The 22,445-nt window shown below is 42.3% G+C and overlaps 1 long non-coding RNA gene across 1 annotated transcript in view; it reads right to left on the minus strand.

The window, feature by feature from the left end:
* Nucleotides 1–18,463, minus strand: part of LOC147205295 (uncharacterized) — a 33,983-nt gene extending 15,520 nt beyond the window's left edge. Inside the window, exons 1-2 of the long non-coding RNA XR_015100972.1 lie at nt 18,242–18,463; nt 6,777–6,873 (exon numbers count right to left, since the gene is read on the minus strand). This is a non-coding gene — a long non-coding RNA (uncharacterized LOC147205295). The remainder of the gene's footprint in view (nt 1–6,776; nt 6,874–18,241) is intronic.
* Between the last annotated feature and the right edge of the window lie 3,982 nt (nt 18,464–22,445).

The following is a 22,445-nucleotide window of genomic DNA, read 5'->3' on the forward strand; positions in this document are numbered from 1 at the left end:
TCCGATGTCAGGCGCATCTGTAAATAACCAAATGACCTCGTTGATCTCGGACAAAGCTCATTTCTTGATTTGAAATCCTCGCTAGATGTGAACAAGCTGGCAGGCAGCGGCAGCGTGACTGACTGCTCGAAATAAGAGGAAACTCTCTTGCGTGATGGCCTCAGATCATATAAAAGAAGTGAAAAAAAAAAAACGATAGAGGGATGGAGGGAGAGTTATCAAACGGATGCTTGTGGCGGAGACGTAGTGAATCAGTGGATTGACAGCTCTTTCACTCAGCCGCATCCCTCAGCGGTTGTGGCTTCTTGCGGAAATATGCGAGCTGCTCTATGCAAAGCAGCATCATGAATATGCGCAATTAGGTGGGACTGGTGTAATTTTTCTGGGTTATGGGATGTGACGTGTGTGAGGCAGAAGCATACATCAGCATAAAGATGAGTGACAAATTCATATTCCTCGCCTCTGCAATAAGGATTTTTACGTGTTACAACACACTTGCCTTTTATGCACATTTACAGCCACGGGCAAAAAAAAATGAACCAATGGTATATTTCGAGATGCTATCAAAAGCATATAACTGCATCTTTAGATTAACCCTGGAGAACCCAAGACCCCTTTTCTTCTTTGGAAAATGATGGATTTTACATTAAATGACTGTTATATGTTCACTGAACACAAAAATATATGTTTTTTCAAATATTTAATGCTTTAATCCTAATTTAGGATTAGGGCCAAATTTGACCCTTTGGGATTTAAGGGTAGCATTTGAGTAGCAGAATTTACAGGGGCCAAATTTGACCCCGTGGGTTCTCCAGGGTTAAATTGGGAGAACGAACGGATTTTTTTTCTCTCAGCATCAAATATGTGTTTGTAATGGTTTAGCATTATTGTCCCATTTGAAATAATACAAAAAGATAACCGGAGTGCCTTTGTATTCTGTTTTTTTTTTAAAGGGAAAGATCATAAAGTTGAATTTGGGAAAATGTAATAAAAACTGAAAAAATATTGTTGAGAGAGATCTGTTCAAGTTTGGATAAGAACTGTAGCAATAGCTAGTTGTTTAGTTGCTGTTCCAAAAAAAATCCCACTCTGCAAATAAGGTAACCATAATCAAAGTAGCACTTCTCAGAATGATGCAGTGCAGACACTGACAACTACATCTCTCTCTCTCTCTTTCTCTCTCTCTAATATATATACAGTATATATATATATATATATATATATATATGTATATATATACTGTATATGTGTGTGTGTGTGTGTGTGTATACATACAGTATGTGTATACATATGTGTGTATACAGTATATATATATATATATACACATATGTATACACACACACACACACTTAATCAATATCAATCAAGTAAAGGCATATTTTTGATTAAGCTTTGAGAAATCAAGCAATTTTGCAAATGTACCTGATGATATGGGCAGTAAATATTACAATGTAGCCATCCTGAGATAGGCGCGGCGGACGTCCTCAAAGACATCAATCGCCAGGCAAAGTGGTTAAATATGGTATGTGCCTGCTGGTAATAAACTTTAGATCTTCTTGTTGGCGACTCGGAAGTGGAGCTCAGTTAATGAGAAAGCTACAGCGAATCTCCCTACTCTGCATTGTTGTGAAAGATTCTTTTTGCTTTGTACCAGGGTTTTGAATTACTCAGTATTCATTTGTGTGCGTGCGTGAGTGTGTGCGTGTGTGTGTGTCGGATTCGATTCAGATGAACTTTTAAAGGAGCTGAACATATGAATGCACAATAAGGACAGGCAGATGGGAACAGGAACACTGACAAAAGCATCTATTAATAATTGCATTATATTTTTACACGCCAGCACACACACACACACACACACACACACACACACACGCACACAACTATATCAATGCATGTGCACGTTCTACATGCACACCTTTCCAGCCCTTCACAGGGAGCCAATTTATAGATACTGTACCGAAGCTACCCTCAGCAACCCTCATCTCCTGCTTTGCCATGCCCCCGTCCACCACACACACACACACACACACACACACACACACACACACACACACACACACACACACACACACACACACACACACACACACACACACACACACACACACACACAGTGGCACGCTCGGCACCCTGCTACACATAGCGAAGGGGACGACATATCGCTCATAGCACCCAGGAAATTAACTTGACATTTGATGCAGACAGAAAATATATTTCAGTAAGGGGAGGAGAGGGGGAAAAAAAACAAAGTGTACCAAAGCAGAGACAGCATAAACCCATCCCTTGTCCAACCACCCCCCGCCCCCCATCCCACCCTTTAAACTCAGGGATGCATTCTGGGCGGGGGGTGGTGAGGTTTGGGGGGGGATTACCACGATCTGCAATGCAGACGCCACTGGGTGCCCACGGAAAATGAGCTTCATCTTTTGCCTGTCCCTCTCGGTGTATGCTGTCTGTGCCCCTTTGTTTCCATCTTTTATGATTCCTGCATGCGCTCCATTTTCATATCCACTTCCCCTCCCCTCCGTCTTGGTGCCTTTCTATTAAGAGGCAAGTTGGAAAAGCAAATGGGAGATGGACAGTTTGTGTGTGTGTGTGTGGGGGGGGGGGGGGGGTGCGCATATAGCTTTGACACAAAAAGCAAAAACAACTTGACAATGCATTGCCTGTCGGAATTCTAACATTGAATTGAAATGTCAGTGTAATGAATTCCAGTGTTGAGATGTAGAATGTGAGACTTGGAATGGTTTGAATTGGTCAAGAAATGTGGAAAATGTGAAATCTCACTCCATTTAAAAATAAAATAAAATAAAAAAGTGCCTAAGGTGTTTTGAATGGGACTGATGGGAAATTTTGCAAGTGCATGTCTCTTTAACTTGAATGTTTGGGAGGGGTTGGGGTGAAAAATGTGAAATTCTGGGAGAACTGGGAATATTTTGAATGTGGGAGTTCATGCCTAACATGGCTGAATTGGTGAAATATGCGACTTTTTGAATGCCTTGATTGGCTTGAGAAATGCGGAAGTTGAATGTCACAACAATGTGTCCAATCATAATAATACTTCTAATTTAAAAAAAAAAAAAGGTTTTAAAGAATTAGTGTGGAGTATCGTAATTGTAAATGGATACAGTCTTCACATAATTAGTGCCGCTAAAGATCCCTTGAATATTTGAGCTTTGCATAACTGCCGCTTTTCCTCTCCCGCATCTCAAGCCGCGCGTACAATTTCATGCTAGCTGATTTGAAACTACAACGCGGCCTGGTCATGCATAATCTGCGAAGATTAACGATCGCATCCTGGGCCTTTCAGTAGCCTCGGTGAGGAGCCCAAAACTGACGAATGGCGCGGGCTGCAATTAATGCATCATTATGGAGCGCTACAGTTTACACCTCCTGTACGCGGAACAACACACAGCAGGAGCTCCGAGCAGCCGGCTTCTGTCGGCGGTATCCACCCCATTAGACATGCGAGAAGGTTATCATCATTATGCACAATTGCCAATGTCTTGTCTGCGAGCGCCTCTCTCTCTCTGCCTATGATGTGTTCAAAATAGATATCCAAACATCCGCTGTCGTTTGTGTGGCCGTGAAGCCGTTGCAGTTCAAGGAAAAGTGTCTTCCTTTCATTGCAAATGGTGTTGTTATCAGGATTAGATCCAATTGAGGTAAATATCCAAATTCTAGAGTTTCGTTACACTACACAGACCGATGTGCCATTTATAACAAGTTTAGACAGAGCAACAATGTTGTGTGACTCTTAAACACGCAGGTGTATTATTTATAATAAATGTGAAGAGACATTTAGAGACCCAAATAGACTGCGCATTCTAAATTGATGAAAATAGCTTTGCCGGCTGCATTTTTTATCTTTTATTTTATTTTATGTTTTGCAAATATTCATACACACGAGTCAGGTAAAAAATGTATAGAGGCAGGTTTTTATTTGGGACGCTGGGTTGAAAAATAATCATGTTTTTTTTTTTTTTTTGTGCTCCGCATTTGACGACGGTGGTGCGCTCAACATCTTGCATCATCCTAACGTGCAGGCACAATGCGGGCAGCTTTATTATTCTAGCATTTTCTGCATCTGGAAGGAGACAGCTAAATCGCATGGTGAACTGTATTTTGATTAAATATTGGGAGCAATTACAGTACTCGATGTAAAGCTGAAATATAGATGACATTTTTCAGACATAGAGCAGGTTTGTCCTACACCTTGTGTACAAAGTCACTAGCATCCTTCTCTGCATGTGCAAACTCCTCCTCCCACCTACCCCCCCTTGCCATTCCTTGCTGTGAGTGATTTGCATTCATTTGCATGATTTCACAATGTGCACATCCTTTGTTCTGCTCGCGTGGTGATGCACAAGAAAACCCCCCTGCGCTGTTATACAGTCTGCTGAAATTGGCGCCGGATTTTAAGATAGTGTTTGTTAACCGCTGTTTTGTCAATCTCGGATTCAATATTTTTCACTAAAAGCTACACTGGTAGGCTCCAATTAAAGATTTAAAAAAAGAAAATCACAATATAGTGCATGAGGGCGGTGTAGATGTGGACGCTTTTGCGCAGGTTTCTCTGCATGTAATTGACATTGTGTTTTCGCTAAGCGGCATGTTGCAAGGCTAAAGCGCTTCACCCAAGCGTGAAATGTGGACTTACCTGACATATGAACGGGAGAACTATAGATGGAAATGACATCATTCACAACTAAAATTTGCAACGGCGCAGCTTCATCAATAACGGTTCATACTATTTTCCACTTTCTATGTTTGTCCCTCGCATTTATTTCCTTTTTAGAATCATTGTGTTGTGATCATTTTGAATTTGATCATAATTATTGTTTTGACCATCTATTCCGTTCTTGAGTTTTGACCATTAAGGCCCACTACCTGCTGACATCTTTTGTTCTCTCTTGTTGTTTATACCACATGCACTTGCAAATATGAAAGAAATATATAGAAGCTGGCCTTTGATGGTTACATGCTGGCCAGAGATGGTGATGGTCAGCTATTATTTTCAGAGAAAGACGTGGAAAATGTACCGTATGCGTGTGACATGTAGTGTGTGTGTGTGTGTGTGTGTGTGTGTGTGTGTGTGTGTGTTTTCTCTCTTTTTTTTGTTTTTTTTTTTTGATTGAGGTCTATTTGGTGCAGCCATTTTGAATGGATACTTCGACAATGCTGATTTATGCATGAAGAAGTAATTTCAACAGTCAAACTTGACTTATGCAAGTTAAATACTGTACTCACAATTAATAGCTTGTTTAATCGGTTTGTCCTGGTACCATGGGGGGGGGGGGGGGGGGCTAGGCAAGACGTCACATGATCAAAATGAATGCCATTTGTGCTGACATGGAAACTCTCTCCTGAAGCGTCATCAACATTTGACTACCAGATTGATCAAATCTTTTCAGCAGGACCCTTTTTGTACAAAAAAGGCCCTGCTGTCAGCCTTTGCTTCTTAATATTGATGTTAAAGATTGCCAAGAATACGCAGTGGAGTTCTATGGAAATTTTGATACAGCTCTTGTCTTTTATTATATTCAACTATGCAAGTGTACCTAATATTATGACCACGAGTGAGCGCATTTCATTTATAGTGGCTTGTGTTGCTCACAAACTGTGCCTAATTTTTACGTGAACACAATTTTGAGCTCTCCTAGGCTCAGTGACAAAGTTTCAAATTTGACAAAAACCTCACTAAATGACCTCCCGCTACGGGCGAATAAACATTTCTCGTCTGACCCGATGGACTTATTGAAGTGATTTGTCTCTCTTCAGTGACATCAAATTTCACATCTAAAAATTGACGGACGGTCCTAATTGAAAACCGAGTATGTCCTCCACGGGTCATAAATGAGACCAATTAGTGTTACCGCATGGATTTCCACAGCCTGAGGAAATGCTTTAAAATCACTTCTGCACATTTAGAGGTGTGTGTGTGTGTGTGTGTGTGTGTGTGTGTGTGTGTGTGTGTGTGTGTGTGTGTACGTGCGTATGTGTATGTTGTTAATGTGATGATGACCGATGGATTCCCGCTTCCTTGCCTTGCCAAACTTAGCATAAACTACGGAGCCCGGAAGTGGTGACTGGACATGACTGTGCCCACGATCACAACCGGGCAACTGTTCTAATGCACAAGAACATGTACTGTGGACCACCGCTAACATACGTGTGCTAGCACACATCACACACATTAGCAGAGCTGAGCACACAAGAGAAGAATCGCAAAGCCCATTATTCGTTTTGAAATAATATCAAAGGGGTAAAACAACAATGATCAGTGACGGTGATATACCAGTAGTAAAAAAAATATATATATATTATTAGTAGTAGTAGTAGTAGTGGTATTTGAATTGGGATGAAAATATGAATAAATTTCAGTGATTTTTGTAGTCATTGAGAAAAAAGTTCAGATTAGGTTTTGGAATAAGAAGGGCACTAAGGGCAGATATTGAAACATATTCTCAATACTGGTGCTCAGTGTGTGTGTGTGTGTGTGTGTGTGTGTGTGTGTGTGTGTGAGTGCGTGTGTGTCTGTCAAGCGTGACGATGAATACAAACATGCTGATTAATCCATTTATCAGTCCCTCCATTCTTGAAACTGCTTACTCTCATCAGGCAAACAGTACATACATGTATATTTTCACTTTGCTACATTTCCAATCATTTTTCCCTTGAATTATATGACTTGGTTAAAGGTTCTAAAGTCTAAATGTTAATCAATATGATTGGACTGACAAACAAAATCCTACTTTTTTTTTGGACCTTACCTCGGACAGGTGCAGTGAAAAGAAAATTCCAAATGTCAGGTGGATGTCCTCCTCCTGCCGTATACGCGGCGTGTTTCGCAGCTCCAGTTCTTCATCACTGCAGCAATGAAAGAAGAGGATGTTTAACAAGAGAAAATGATTAAAATAAGGGTAACATCCAGTTTAGATAAAGTCGTGGGATTTTCAGGTTTCAAAATATGAAAATCGAAATCATGTATGCTAATCATAAAGTGGGCCCATGACTCCTCCCTCCCTTACAATTGTAAAGTGACACGATGCATTTATGAAGAAATAAGGGCACAGCATGAAGCTGAAGAAGCAACACTAAAGGCGAACCAACTGCAGATTATTAAATAAGCATTGTGCTAGCATTTTTGCACAAGTAATGCACACAAAAGTATGAGCGCACATGCTAATGCTAACACAACAAGGCGCATCCTGGTCCACCATATTTTGGAGACTAGTGGATGCGGTCGCCATGGCAATAACAATTATATCATTTGCTCTGTTTCCATCAGTTATTTTGATGTTGTTTACCTAAAAAATGGAATGCCGTTTATCCTTGCCTTGAAAGTCGATATGGCCAGTAGTCAGTGGAAAAAAAAATACCCCTTAAATATTTTTGGTTGGTCTTTTTTTTCCTCTTTGTTTTAATAAAGCTCATTGCTTTTGAGGGGCTGGATATTTTTATAGTGGTGTTGATATAAAAAAAAAGACATGCAGAAATATTGCAATGAAGAATTTGTCCTTTTGCGTGAATTTCAGGCTCCTGTGATATGGTGCGCGCGTGCGCACACACACACACACACACACACATATCACCACATTGTTGAATTATACTTTATTCATGTTTTAGATCATCAAAGACAAAACAGGTTGAGCAAAACAAAACAAGTAAATTACAAACAGTGATGAGCAAAGGACTCAAGGGACACACACGTCTGACAGATATCTTTATCTGATACGTATTCTCATTCCCCAGCGTAATGTTCTACTTGTGGGCCAACCTCTCAGTGTGTGTGCATGTGTGTGTCTGTGCAAGAAGCCCTAAGGCGGGGTTTTGGAAAAGAATTCTGCACTCCCACCCAAGCTTCCCTCCTGCATTTTCTGTCCATTCATTCTCTTTGCGGCTTGTGTGGCATGTTTCATCCCATCTCACACCTTCGCCCTATTGCGAGCACCTCATTCACTATTTGTCGCCTGTGTTATTTATGGTTGCGGTGGCCGCACTGGTCATCACGGTGCCAAGTCAACCTCGGATTTCCAAGATAACATCAGAGTGATGGTGCACAGCATGGTAAACGAGCAAATTTGCTGCCGTACTGACGTCTTGTAAACGCATAGAAAAGGAAAGTAAACTAAGGCTATACACCTATTATTAGTTGATGCAAGGTAGCCTTCGGTGCTTCATTGTTCTCATACGTCCAGGTCTGATTTGACACACCGCTCCCCCCTCCAGTGCCGCCTGTCTCATTTCCTTCCTAGTAACAATCCATTAGCAAGCGCTAGGCTCAAACAAGCAGCCGTTTAATTATTGTCCCTTTGTGGGCAGCACGTTTGTACCACTCATCATGATGGCAGGGGTTGGGGGGTGAGGGGGCTGGTGGGGCACAATAATGTGCATGCAAAACGTGATAATTTGCATACGTGATCATTCATTGACTTCCACTTAGTCATCCATGCAAAGGTCCAAAGAAATGTAACACAATGACATCAATGGAAATCTGGAACACTCAATATATAGAATCAAATAGTATGCATCAGTATGTGATGTGTTTACGTGTGTGTGTGTGTGTGTGTGTGCCTGCAAAATAGGCCCCTTGTATGGTACAACTCAAGTAGAAGTTTCCCGCATATTCTTCTTTATACGTTGCCTAAGGAGCACATCAAGAGGAAAGAAAAGGTCGGCCTCCGTGTGTGTGCTTGTGTGTTGCACAGTACGAGTGTGGAGTCGGGGCTGATTTACATGTTTTGATCATACTGCCACTTGATTCTTTCCTTTGCTTGATGGTGTCATCCTTTACTAATATAGAGAATTTCTCTTTAGTGAAAATGCACATGAGCGAGAACACATAATCTGTGGAATTCATAATACAATGATACTTGAAAGCCGAATTGTTTCCGCAAATAAAAACCTATTTTGCAATTTTCTTGGTTTTACCTGATAAATATTAACATGCAAAATATTTGGTTAATGACAGAAATGAATAGTCTCCTGAAAATGCCTGGGAAGCAGCACTTGGCTTAGCGAGCTGTGGCCAAAAATAAAAAATAAAAAATGAATAATAATAAATGTCGTGTATGGAAAACACTGCGCAGTAATCGGGGACATTAATCCATGCAAATGAAATGCTCAGCATGCAGAGCGACCGACCACTGTAATTGAATATGCGACTTTTCAGCCCTCCGCCTTGCCGTCAATAGGAAATGTGTCCAATCTAATGTGTATGCAAGCGCGTGTGGTGTCTATGCCAGCGGACATTTTAGGTCTACCCTCCTTGCGCGTGCTACTGCCAAACGCCTTAAGATGGTGGCACCTTGAGGCGGCGCGTCGAGAAAGCCAGGCTCCTCCTCACCGTTCCCATTGCTTCCCTTCTCCAGCACGACTCTGCACGACAACACAGGACAGACCCCCTTCCATTCCAACCCCGAGCCCCGCATTATAAATATTTAATTCCCAACTCTCTAATAAGGATATTAAGGCGAGTACATCCCGCCCGGGCGCATATGCATGACTCCTTTCTCATCAAATTTACATAAAAGGGCCAGATGCTAATGCGAGCGTAGCAACTGCTGCTCACTATTCTATAAGCACTGCTACCGGCCCTCCAGTCCAAGCACCCGTATAATTTAAATGGTGAACACCGTCATATATTTTTCAAATGCTTTGCTGCATGCCAAATGTAACCAGGCCTCTATATCCCGTGCTTCATGGAAAGCAGCTTTGCACTCGTGCCAGCGTAGCATTTATTATGCTTCTGTCGGAGTCCTTTGTGAACCAATTTTCAATGCAAATAAGGCTTCACATTTTTCACCACCATTTTTTTTCACGATACACAGTGAGGAGATCATTCCACATTTCCAAAGGTTAACCTAGTACTCACAAATTTACAAATTCTCCGATACAAACAGGGGGCTGACCACGTGTGGGCATACATCGAGCATGGTGAAAACATTCCGCATGTAGTGCAGGGTTTTGGGGAGTGTATGGGCGCCACTGTTTTGTAATTAGTCGAGGATGAATAATGCATTGGCACAAAATTTTATATATTATTTACACCTTTTCATCTGCGAGGAAAGCACATTTCATGGCGCAATTATACTAATTTATTTATACACCGTAGTATTTGCATGATCAAAAGTCAGTGGAGCAGAGACGTCCAAGAAGCCATGCATGGCAGTCAGTCATCTTTAGAGCTTAAGTGTAAAGATCGCATTTTTATGCACACAGTGTGATGGCGCACCACTACTCTCCCATCACTTTTGCACAGATTTTATGATGATGATTATTATTATTTTTATATGTAGTGTGCCTGATGCCGTGGCCAGTGAAGATAGTGAAGCCAAATGAGATTTTTTTTTTCAAAAATAGATTTTAGTGAAATGCTACCAATGATATTATAAGATAAGAAAACCTTTATTAGTCTCGCAATGGAGAAATTCCCAATTCACAGCAGCAAAGTTATGAAAGGAAGAAGTAGAACAACAAAATATAGGAGCTGCTGGAAAGGCAGCCACTCTTTTGTTACGTTTTCATTCAAAGAAGCATTTTTTTCTTCATGCAATGAAAAATGATGGAGAGGGCAGATTATTATTAGGTAAAAAAAAAAAAAGAGCTATTTTTTATTCCATGACTGCAGCCAATCAGGATGAGAGCGTCTACTGTGTGTGAGAAGCACTATATTCCGATTCTAACAAATTACCTGAGGCTTAAATTCTAGACTCTGTTCAGTCGTGAATACTAAATCAGGCAGTTTACTGTGAATTATTTTACACATCCCAAGTACAGACCAGAGGATTTTGTCGAAAGCAAGTTGACTCGGATCATGGCGCACATCTTCCACGACCACCATATAAAAACACAACCTAATGCCATCCAAATTAAGTGTGAAATACATCTTTTGACAGTCGAGGGACGCGAGAACTAACATGTCAGGCATGCACAACCTTGCAATCATCAGAAGCGGAGGATCGTCCAGCATAGCAGAGCACAGCATGCCCGCTGCTTGCGACAAGACGCTCAAGTGGCCATGCATGATGTCATTAAAAAGGGCCTGAATACTGCAACATTCCTCAATGGATTATTGGAAATGACGACGGCCACAGATGATATTGCGAGAGGTTAATAAGAGCCCTTTTGATCGGTAGTTAAGCCATGAGAGACACCCTTTTGTGCACGGTGCCTTGCTTCCTCTATAGGACGTGAAGCTCTGAATGTCAAGAACTTAACTTCTTCTGAAAGTCGAACATAATAGAGGTAAATATGACTAATGCGTCTCCCCATTCAGACAATGGGGAGGAGGTGGCATTTTGGTTTGATGCCGACAGCATTCAGCACACCCGCCCACACGCACACATCCATGCACGCAAGCAAATTCATGCGCACAAACATGCGCACGCACACACACACACACACACACACACACACACACACACACATAAACCAGGAACCTGGCCCGCAATGGCAGGGGCTGATGCTGCCATGCGCACGGTGATCTCACCTACCGTTGCCGTGGCGACACCAACCAGAGGGAAAAGCCTTATTGTGTGTACGCATGCGTACGTGCGACTGTGATTGTGACGGACGCCTGAGCTGGAGGAAGAGGAGGAGGATGAGGAGGGCCTGCAGGAATTCACATTGTGCCTGACTTGTTTAAGGTTTATGCCTCATTCACTTACTAGCCTTTTTTTTTCCAGGGGAATCTAGCAGGCCTTTCAATTATTAAGTCAGTAAATTCAAGATGGTGCTGCCAATAAAAGAACAGGCCGGCGCTTTTTAATAGTGCTTGTAGCCACTGCATGCGAGGGACGACGACTGTAAAATGACAAAGAGGAGCTGGAAGCACATGCAGACAGATGTAAAGTTCTACCACTACACACGCACTTAGCATTTTTCTTTCTCAGGCGGACAGGCAAAGTAAAGTCCCCTTACAAGCAGCTGCTATTGTTGAATTCTATTAGTGATGAAGAGCTAACTCAGACTATAGGGGTCATCTGCTCATCAATGGGTGGTGGTGGCCTAGGCTCGCTCTCCAGCCATGAATGCACTGAATTCATTAGCCCTGGTGCACAGATGGTGTCTGGCTGCCTGTCTCAAGTTCAAGTTCATGTCCAGGAGACACACACACACACACACACACACACACACACACACACACACACACACACACACACACACACACACACACACACACACACACACACACACACAGACAAATAGACGGATAGGAAGCCAACGAGTGAGACCAAGCTTAAGCCCAGACAGACAGACGTTGTTGAACGAGACGCAGCTATTGTTCCCTTTCATCAACGTGATGCAGATTCACTATCTGAAGAGGCCTGGGTCAGCTAACTGTGGACACAAAATGCACAGGACAACATATAGACCGTCGGGCGCACTTAGGCAAAACTGAATGAAGTCGTTTTGAATGGCTGGGTTGAAATTCAGATGACATATTTGAAAGCTTTTGTTGAGCAACCATTTTTTTTCCCATATGTCAACTTTGCAAAAAAACATTGCCGGGTTACTGGGTGGGGGGGAGGGGGGGTTGCCATAATAAGCATCAAATGATAAGCCATCACCCAGATAGAGGCTATTTATATGCTTAGTGAGAGAACTCAACCAAGGCTGTTCCACATTATGTGGAAGCTGCAGCGCCCTGTTTTCACAATGCCGAGGAACAGTGTGAGCACATAAAAGCTTTGAAAGTAAAATATGCTGTTTTTCTGCTGGATGAATATGAAAAACACCTTCCATGGTCACCGTGCTTTTGTTAGCATTCAAGTCATGTGACGACAAATGAGTGCGGTGGTGTGAACGAGCAAGGGGGGCACGGACAAGAATCCCGAGCCATATTTACGGTAATACGGTATACGCAAATGGTGCCGGGCCTCTCCAGCAATATAGCAGGAACACCAGAAGGGTAAAAAAAAGGCAACAATGTTTTTCATAAAATTTAAAGGCATGAAAAGTAGAAAAGAGAGTGGGTTACAAAAATACATACTCACACACACAAATGCAAGGCTAATTTATGAAAGCTAACCGAAGGACACCGAGCAAGTCTGAGCCTGCAAGTGTGTGAGACGAGATGCCGCACCCTCCTGGTAACAATACACTTTGTCAGTCAATTACTTTTCTTGGCTGCGGGGATGAATCTTTCTGAATCTTTACTGCCTTTCAATCAAATCTCTGATAATAAAGTACAAATAAATTTAAAAGTATTAACGCTCAGAAATGTGAAGAAAAATACATTAGGTATTGTTGCTGCAGGCAGAAAGAGGTCAAATGCTTTAGCTAGCTGTGGGCTGGCATGTAGAGTGACACCCTCACCAGCCCTGAGCCCCCAACACACACATACACACACACACACAAATTTAAACACTAGTCCCTTTCATAAAGCTTTGCTTGGGCTTAACCAGTGACGATAACGCTTGTTTGACTCGTAACAGCCCAGGCCCACTTCCTGTAATGTTCTGTCAGGCAAATAGCCTGCTTTTATCAAAGACTTTTGGGGATGGCAAACAATCATGACACTGAAGGCCCAATTCAGACAGGTGAAGGAAAAATAGGGTGCAGTTGAACTATACAGTGATTCAGATTTGTGCAGGAATCAAACTGACTCTTGACAAGGGGTGTGTTCGCCTAGTTCAAATCAAATCGCTAACAATTTGCCATTAAATACTTTATATTACAGGGGAAGTCAACCCAATTTTTCGACAGTAAGTGGCAAAATGGCCGCCATCTGAGATGGACAAAAGTGGGTGGATTTTATTGCTTAACTCATATACCATAAATGCAATATTAATCAGAAGGCCATGTGTAAACGAGCGGGGCTGCATTCAACATATTATTATCTAGAACATTTATGGGTTCACTTCCTCTTTAAAATTGTCCACACCATAAATAAAAGTTGGTTCAAAGGTGTCAGGGAGGACTGAAGCAACCAGAAAGACCCCTGTCGGCTGTTTGGTTACCTTGTTTTGCTACACAAGAGGGACACGATATTAAAAACACTCAAAATAGTGTAGTCCAGTGGTCCCCAACCTTTTTTGCCCCACGGACCGGTTTATGTCAGACAATATTTTCAGGGACCGGCATTTAAGATGTGGCGGATTAATACAACAAAATAATATGGTATGAGCTCCATGAAAACTGTGGTGTTTTCGAAATATAATAATAAACACAAGGAGCGTCTAATCTGGCCGCAACACTGATCGCCATGGTAATGTTGAATGCCTTCAAAATACGATACAACGCAAATTCAAGGTGCATGAAAATGACGACTCACCACAGCCCCGAGCTTGATTTTCTGTAACTAGACGGTCCCATATCGGGGTAATAGGAGACAATGACACCTCAAGTGTGTGGTTTATGTCTACTTCGTAATTTTGTTTTAGTCGCCGTTGCTGCAGAAACCCTCCACCTCACACAGGTAGGAAATATCAACAGTTCTATTGTGGCGATCTCAGAGTATTCAGCCATAACTTTAATCCAGTTGTCGAACGTACTTTTAAGGCCGCCGTCATTTGCGACCTCCAGCAGTTTTTTTTTAAACTCATTTTGCTACCTCCAACCTTTTTCTTTAGCGTAATCAGTCACGTGACGGAGAAGCGTGGTTTGACGTGAGTCAAGTGTGACACAGACGGATGTAACGGAGAATCCGGTAATTTTTCAAAATAAAACATCTTTCGTATTCCGAAATAAATAAAACGGAATTAAGGCAAGTTCTTTCTGTGCGGCCCGGTACCAAATGCCCTGCGGACCGGTACCGCGGACCGGCAGTTGGGGACCTCTGGTGTAGTCCATCAAATGATTGTTGTTGATTTTGACTCGAATTAAAATGTGCAAGTGCCAGAATGTGTTCTACATATTATTATGGACGTGAAGTGAGTTAGCCCTTAAAAAGACTCCAAATTCCAATTAAAGCAAAGCACATAAGACTTGTCAACCCATTCAAATTGGATCGTGTACCGAAATGCCTATGGCCCGAAGTGCAGTGTGTTCAAGTGGGTCCATATGGAGCGCAAGCCTTTGAAAATCACTACGACGACGACTAAGATAATTGCCATGTCATTATGCATACAACTGGCACAGGCGTGAGGCTTTCAAAGTCTACTCCACGTTCTCCTCTTTCTTTGGGGATGCAGATGAGTAGGGTGCACTTGACATCTTTTCATGACAACTCCCCCTACATTTATCCTCCCCCACCCCTTCCAACCCGGCAGCCCTGTCATATTGGGCCCGGTCATGGCATTGCCACTTGCCCCCACCGAGCGTGGGAATGGGATCGTCGAGCCGTTCACATCTCCTGCACTGCGGTTAACGGAATCAATTAAGCTGGCCCGACTGCCCCCCCCCAGACCCCCAAACACAGCCACTCTCCCCCATCTTTTGCCACCGCCTTCCTCCTCACACCCCTTGACCCCCTACTCTCCACATTTTGTTAGCCCCCCTATACATCCTAATTATTAGGCCCTTGCTTTGGGATATCAGCGCCGTTTCATGGCCTGACTAGAACATGTGGAAATATACATGCACACTAAATGTCACTGTTTGGACCTAAATGTTCCCCCTGTATAATATAAGCAAGCAAAAATTTATATCAACCTGGGACAGTTGGTCTCTGGGAAAGTTTGGTATGTGAGAATAAGCAGCATGTTTTGTAGAATGTCTCATACATTACAAAGTTATCGGCAAATAATTACAATAAAGATCTATGATTGTATCAAGTCCAGAAAAATAGAGAAAATAGAGAAATTAATGGTGCATGTCCTCGATGAGTTTGGAAGTGGTTTTTACTTTCGGTTATCTAGCTTTATGACGAGCAGAACACTCATACAGCTAGATAACCAAAGATAACAACCCACTTCCTAATCTTCTGCAATAATCCACATCCACACCTCGGTTTCTGGTCTCCAGCTTTCCATTTCTTAGAATTCAAATACATTTAAGCACGAAAAAAATACATCCTTTTTGAAAAACGCATTCTGCCTTAAATTCCATTTTTTGCCATTGCCGGTCACTACACAGGATAAAAAAAATCCTCCATGGGCAAGAGGGCGAGAAAGAGAGAGAGAGAGAAAAAAAGAAATATAATCCCAGTGTTAATGTTACATTCACTTGACATGAGGCGATATGAGTGAGTTGAAGCAGGCCGGCTACAGTGTGCAGTCATCCTTGCACAGGGGCCCTCATCTGCAATGCAAATAAGCCTGAATCCCACAAAAGTCTCGTTCGCCTCTATTAAGTCGTTGTGGAGCAGCCATATATATCCTGTGAGGCCGGAGGAGAAGCCACCACGCAGGGAAGGCGTGAAGGAGTGGAAGGGGGAAATCCGGATTTCCCGTAGAAAGTGCAACAACAGCGCAGGACATCAGGACGCAAATGTTTCGGATTATGAAGTCGGGAGCTTGCTTTTGAGGGTCTTATTGTCCGTACACCTCCAACGTAAAGGAGAACTATAGAGCCGATGTCTCGCAGCCCGGCAGCCTGAGGGTCCCACGCGCAGGCGGCGTGTATGCCGCCCCTCGCTCGCTCTGCAAGCTCTGTGGAAGTAAAGGGGCCATCCCCAACGCGTGATGGGGAGGCTGGACAAAATATGGACCAACCCCGGTGAGGTCAAAGGCCTCGGACCACGAGCATGTAAATACGGTGATGTCATGAAAAACAAATTGCAAAATCACACCCCCACCTCCTTCTCCTCCTCCTCCTCCTCCTCTTCCCTCCTAATCCCCACACACGTCCGCGCTGGAGGGAAAACGTCCGCCTTGTGCGGCGAGCAGCGCCGTGCACGTCGTCTTCTCGGCTAGGATTTTTTTTTCTTCGTCTTATTTTACCTCGATGAGAGCGACGGAATTGCGTTTGAACAGAGGATGCGCGCGCGCAAAAAAAAAAAAAAGACGATCCGACGGGAGGTAGCTAACTGCACAATGTAGGCTGCTTTTACGACAGCAATATGAAGCTCTCGCTTGCTGTATCATGCGTCAAAATCCTTATCGACTCCCATTATTTTAGCGCATCTGCAGCGTGGACTACATTGGCACCGTCGCCTCCTTCAATGCGTGCGCTTGTTACTCCCCATCATTCGCAAACAGAAGTTTAAGTATAGTTGTCTCGACATCTCCAAACATGAGTGCAAAATATGCGGGCTATTATTGCGCATCGGGATGCAAAATGTCTCGGTACACATTAAATACAATCTAAACCAATTCAATTAATCTCTTCGTTTGTGAGTGACAATCGGATTCGTGTTTGTCAATCACGCCATCCACTCTCCAAGGGGTCCCGCTCACTTCAATATCATAAGTGGGCGGAGCTAACTCGGCAGGTGGAAAAATGAGCCAAATGTGACCCGTGCACACTGCCTGCCTGTGTTCATGAAATATTACACGTTTTAAAACGGAAATTGTCGCTTATGTTTGGGTTCTCTTGCACACATGTATCCACAATGGGGCACCGTCTACATGCTAATGACATCAGAAATAATTCCAAAAAGCACGAATGTACGCACGTATTTTGTGTTTAGTTTTTTTTCCTGTAATAACCTTGATTTAAGACCTCGACGCCCCCCCCCCTTCAGATTGCAAATTATGAGGATCAAATTAGGAAGGCCACCTCATTAAGGCTTCACAAGGGGCCTCCCGCGCGCGCACCTACGCGCACGCACACGAACAGAGGTCACGTCATCTGAACGCTTGATTAGAAAAAGTGTAATAAAACTCGTACGTCATTTAAGTCTAAGAATGTGCGAGTGTATACGTGAACGACACTTTTCTTTTCGATGTGGCATGATACAACACAACCGAAACGTAATGCATGTGACGTGACAAGTTGACTTGATGGTTTTCTTTCATGACATCGAATGACGATTGGCGCTCTTCGATCCACCTAAATATAGGCTCCATATATCATTAGCTATCGAGACACGCTTTAAAAAAATCGGCAACACATCCGAGCCGTTTGTCTCGAAAAAGGTTATAGTACAGTGTTACCTTTTGTTATTTGTTGTTGAAATATGAGTGCCGCAGACGCTCATAGAAAATGACAATTGCAGCAGTAAAACAAAAGCTGCTTCAATCTCAAAGTGGGTCAAAGAGATATTTTCAACCAACAAACTATATTTTCAGCCTCAACCAGTTCTTATTAAACCGACGCGTGCACATCACAGGCACTTTTCCAGACAGGTATATACTTCTATCCTGGAACTTTTCTATTCACAAAAACGAGACGTAAAAGTTGCACTTACTTTCTACGGAGGTGAGTCAAAAGAAATGAGTGGTCCGTGGTGGCTCGTCGTCAAACACGATCCCCCTCAAATATCCCGTTCAAAATAAAAAGCGAGGTGGGGTGGGGTGTGCGGACAACACACCGTGCACTTTGTAGAATAACCTGCATTTGATGCATGCTGCTGCTCCTCTGAGCACAGTGTGATCATATCCAAGCACATGATAGACGGAGTTGGGGGGGGGGGAGGGATGGATGGAAAAGGGAGGAGGAGGCGTGTGTGGGGTGGGGGGGGGGGGGTGCACGAGACAACTTTCCCATACTGCCACTAAATAGACAAAGTGCGTGCAAAGTTTGCTGTCAGTTGGTTGGGATGACGATGATGATGATGATGATTTGCGGAGGGGAGGGAGGGGGAATTAAGTCCATCCTTAGTGAGGACGTGCTCAGTAATCCTAACAAGTACCCCCCAAATTCTTTTTGTGACAAAAAAAAAGTGCTCCCTCTGCCACTGCACCACAAGACACAAATAGAATACACTCAAAATCCATTTTCTATTCCGCTTATTCTGTTCAGGGTCGTGGGAGACTTTTGGCCGAAAGGCAGACTACACCCGGGACCGGTCACTAATTAATCACCGCGGGCACATAAGAGAGACAGACAACCATTCACACTCACATTTACATCATCACTAAGTGCTGAACCCAGACGAGTGTGTCGGATACACATCCCCGTGCAGAATCACGGCAGCACGTCAGTCAAAGCGAAGGAAACACCTTAGTTCAAAGGGACTTAAATAGAGGACACCCTTATAATTTTATACAACCACACAAGTCCGGTTTGAAGTTCTGAGAACTATTAATCTAACAGCGAAGCATTTTTGTTTAACATGAAACCCATAGTAAAAAAAAAATGCGGGGTCAAAATAAAATATTTCGATCAATAGTTTGCTGGAATACTAAAATAATAATACTAAATGATCCATTCACCCGAGTGACTTTTTTTGTTGACTGTCATAATGTGGCAAATGTGTCCAATCATAATTATCATAACGATTGTGATCATGAAAGCCCTCCCTGTCTAATTGATTCAGGCAGTAGTTAGGTTGCGCGTGCACGTTCAGTGACGTCGTCGTGCAGCCATATTTAAATACGCCAAGGCAATTAGCGCAACCGAATATGCAAATTCAGCCGCTTCCCAGTCAGTATGCATGTGCCTGCGTGGTCGCAGACGGACTAATGCCACCCCCCACCCCGTCTACTTATTTTTTTTAAACTAGTGGGGGTTTTAAAATGCAGCATTGTCTTATTTAGTTGCTTTGGACCACAATGAAGAGAAGAAGTAGAAGACGAGCGTCGAAACGCCGAATACGATTGTTTTTTTTTTTCTTTTAATGAGGACACGGCACGCTTCCACATTCTCCGACGGTATTATCACTTTCAATATGAATACATATTTATTGCAATGACTTTGTCGCTTTGTTGTAATGTATTTATCGACAATAAGACTGGCGCACAGGATTATTTACCGCTTGCAAATTGTCAAAATGACATAATTACTCTTAAAATGGTTAAATACCGTGAAAATGATTTTTTCTTAATAACATGGCTAATATTGTGATGTATAAAGATATTTTATTTATATATATGATGCAAATGAGCGATGAATAGTCACATTGGGCGCATCTAGCCAGCATCTCCTTGATGCATCGACAACAATGGGGACTGAGAAATGACACAAAAGCGATGCAAAAAATAATAATAATAAAAAATACAAGCCATGACTATAGAAGTCCCAGTCCATGTTTGCTGATAGTGCAGTTACGCAAATTGTTGCCACTCGAACTCAAATTTCCAACTCATGTTTATCCATTGATCACATCCTGCCAGCCATGGAAACACATTCTATTCAGAAGAAGACGCCATGTGACTTCGCCTCTCATGACAGCTTCTTCGTCGTCGTTTTGAAGTTTGCACACAAACTTGGTGCATGGTGACTACTTCGTGGCCATTCTGTACATCGTGTCGTGCGCAGTTTACCTAAACTGCTCAACGACATCGCCGCGCCCCTATGAGTCATAAGAGACTTGTGATGTTTACAAGACAGGTTTGGCATCTTTGTTTTTTTTCTCCCCCAAATAAGACCTTAACACACAGAGCCTATATATTCACATTGGCAGTGGCTCTTGGATTTTTCTTATTCTTTCTATGGCTGTAAAAAAAACGTGTTTTTCCCAAATTTGCATGTATTTATTGGTCTCGATAATGTGCAATGATTGGATTATGTCACTTTTAGTGTGTGTGAGGGGGCGGGGGGGGGGGGGGGTAACGTACCTTCGCTCATATGCAGTACATATGAAGACTGGAACAATGTCGTATGAACCCTGGAACCCTTGTATCGATACTGTAAAAAATAAGTTAAAAATGAAGATTACTTTTGAACATTGTCATTGTCAGAAATGAGTGTGCACGCGCGCGCGCGCGCGTGTGTGTGTTTGTGTGCACAGAATAGTCATTTTTATCTACAGTGTTTAATTCGTTTTTAGAACGCAGACAGGGCGTGATGTACAGAGTCACACATTAACTTCCATACGAAGGATAGGCTTTAATGAGACACTTTAATGGCATTCAAATAAACATGCGCTATTTTATCATTTATAGCAGGCTCCACGTGATTAAAAACTGCACATAGAAAGGCAGAAGTATTAGTGTGAAATCACGAGTCCCTTTAATTCTATCCATGCACTTGTCAAGGAGCGTTGATTAGCATTAGCATGCATTGTCCAGGACAATGCAATTTGTCCTATCTGTTGTTAAAACTAAAAAGATAATGATTCTATTAGCATCACATTGTCCTTCTGCAATCGGTGTTAAAGTCCTTCACTGTTGGGCTATTATTTGGTAATTTGCAATGGCCTTCAACTGCAATTAACAGTCTTCAAATTTGAGTGGTTTGTGACAAAACTTGAAAAAATAGACACGATACATGTATGACGTTCATGGCCATACTCACCCCAAGACGACGAAGACCAAGTGAGCTCATCTCCGCTCTACGACCCAATGCTGACATCTAGTGGTGATATGGAGGATGGCTACAACTGGACTGGAAAGTGGGGCTGTAAGAGGTTGAAATCATGAAATGCATTTTCCACATTAACAAAAAACATTCTTGGCTAGAAAATACTGCATTGTCATAGATAGAATTCTGATACATTCAAATTAATTACATGCGTTCATAGTTTTTGCATTTTTAAAATATGGAACGTGATTCATTGTACTCAACGGACCCAGCTCGTCAGTCATGTTTTAAATTAGATGAGATTATTGCAATGACTGGTTTTATTTTTTTACGAAATCAAAACCAGCATTTGCTTGGTGTCTACATAGTACAGCGAAAACTGAATTCTAAACTGTCAGAAAGTGCGGCTCCAAAAACGACGAAACGCATTTGCCAAAAAATAACGACTGATTTAATTTTACATTCTGTTTATTACGTACTCGTAAAAATAAAATTTGAGATCAATTCATCTATACCAATGCATTTCCCAGATATAGTGCTCAGTTGAATTTCAGCCTGTTTTTAAGTGGTCAGGTTGAAATTGGACGCATCAGGACGCATTCGTTAAATAAAATAGCGCATTTGTTGTTCTCGTCGTTTATATATGCACTGCTAAAATAGACATTTACGTGACTAGTTCGATTTTTTTAAAACGCGATTAAAAAAATGAATTCTCGTTTATACTGTTTGGAAATGTTACTGGGCTACAAAATACGTTTTACATGTATATTTTAATTTAGAATATTCTTTTTAAAAGTAGCATGTTCCGTATAATATTTTGATACACAGCTGGTTACGGTTTTGTCATTGAGAGAACGAATTTAGCGAAGGTCACTTACTACGCAACGAGTATTTGAAAGGAAAGCTGTAAAATAAAAACAAAAAGCAAAGCGTACCATGTCCACCTGAGGGTAATTTTAAAAATGAAATTTTCTGATATCTGACCATGAATTAAACACAATCTAAAAAGAGGCCTTCACATGGGAAGGCCCAATTATATCGTTAAAAAAAACTGCTCCGGATGCTGCGTCATGAGTTAGTGAATGCGGTAACCGTGTAAAGCGCTTTGAGTACCGGAGGTCGAAAAGCGCTATACGAATTGACAGCCCATTTACCATTCATAAGTAAATTGGAGCTTCCTTATCTTTGTTTATCGTCATCTGCTTTGT

Source organism: Hippocampus guttulatus, chromosome 5, assembly GCF_054856545.1.
Source record: "Hippocampus guttulatus isolate MCC_2025c chromosome 5, RoL_Hgut_1.0, whole genome shotgun sequence".
Taxonomy (NCBI): Eukaryota; Metazoa; Chordata; class Actinopteri; order Syngnathiformes; family Syngnathidae; genus Hippocampus; species Hippocampus guttulatus.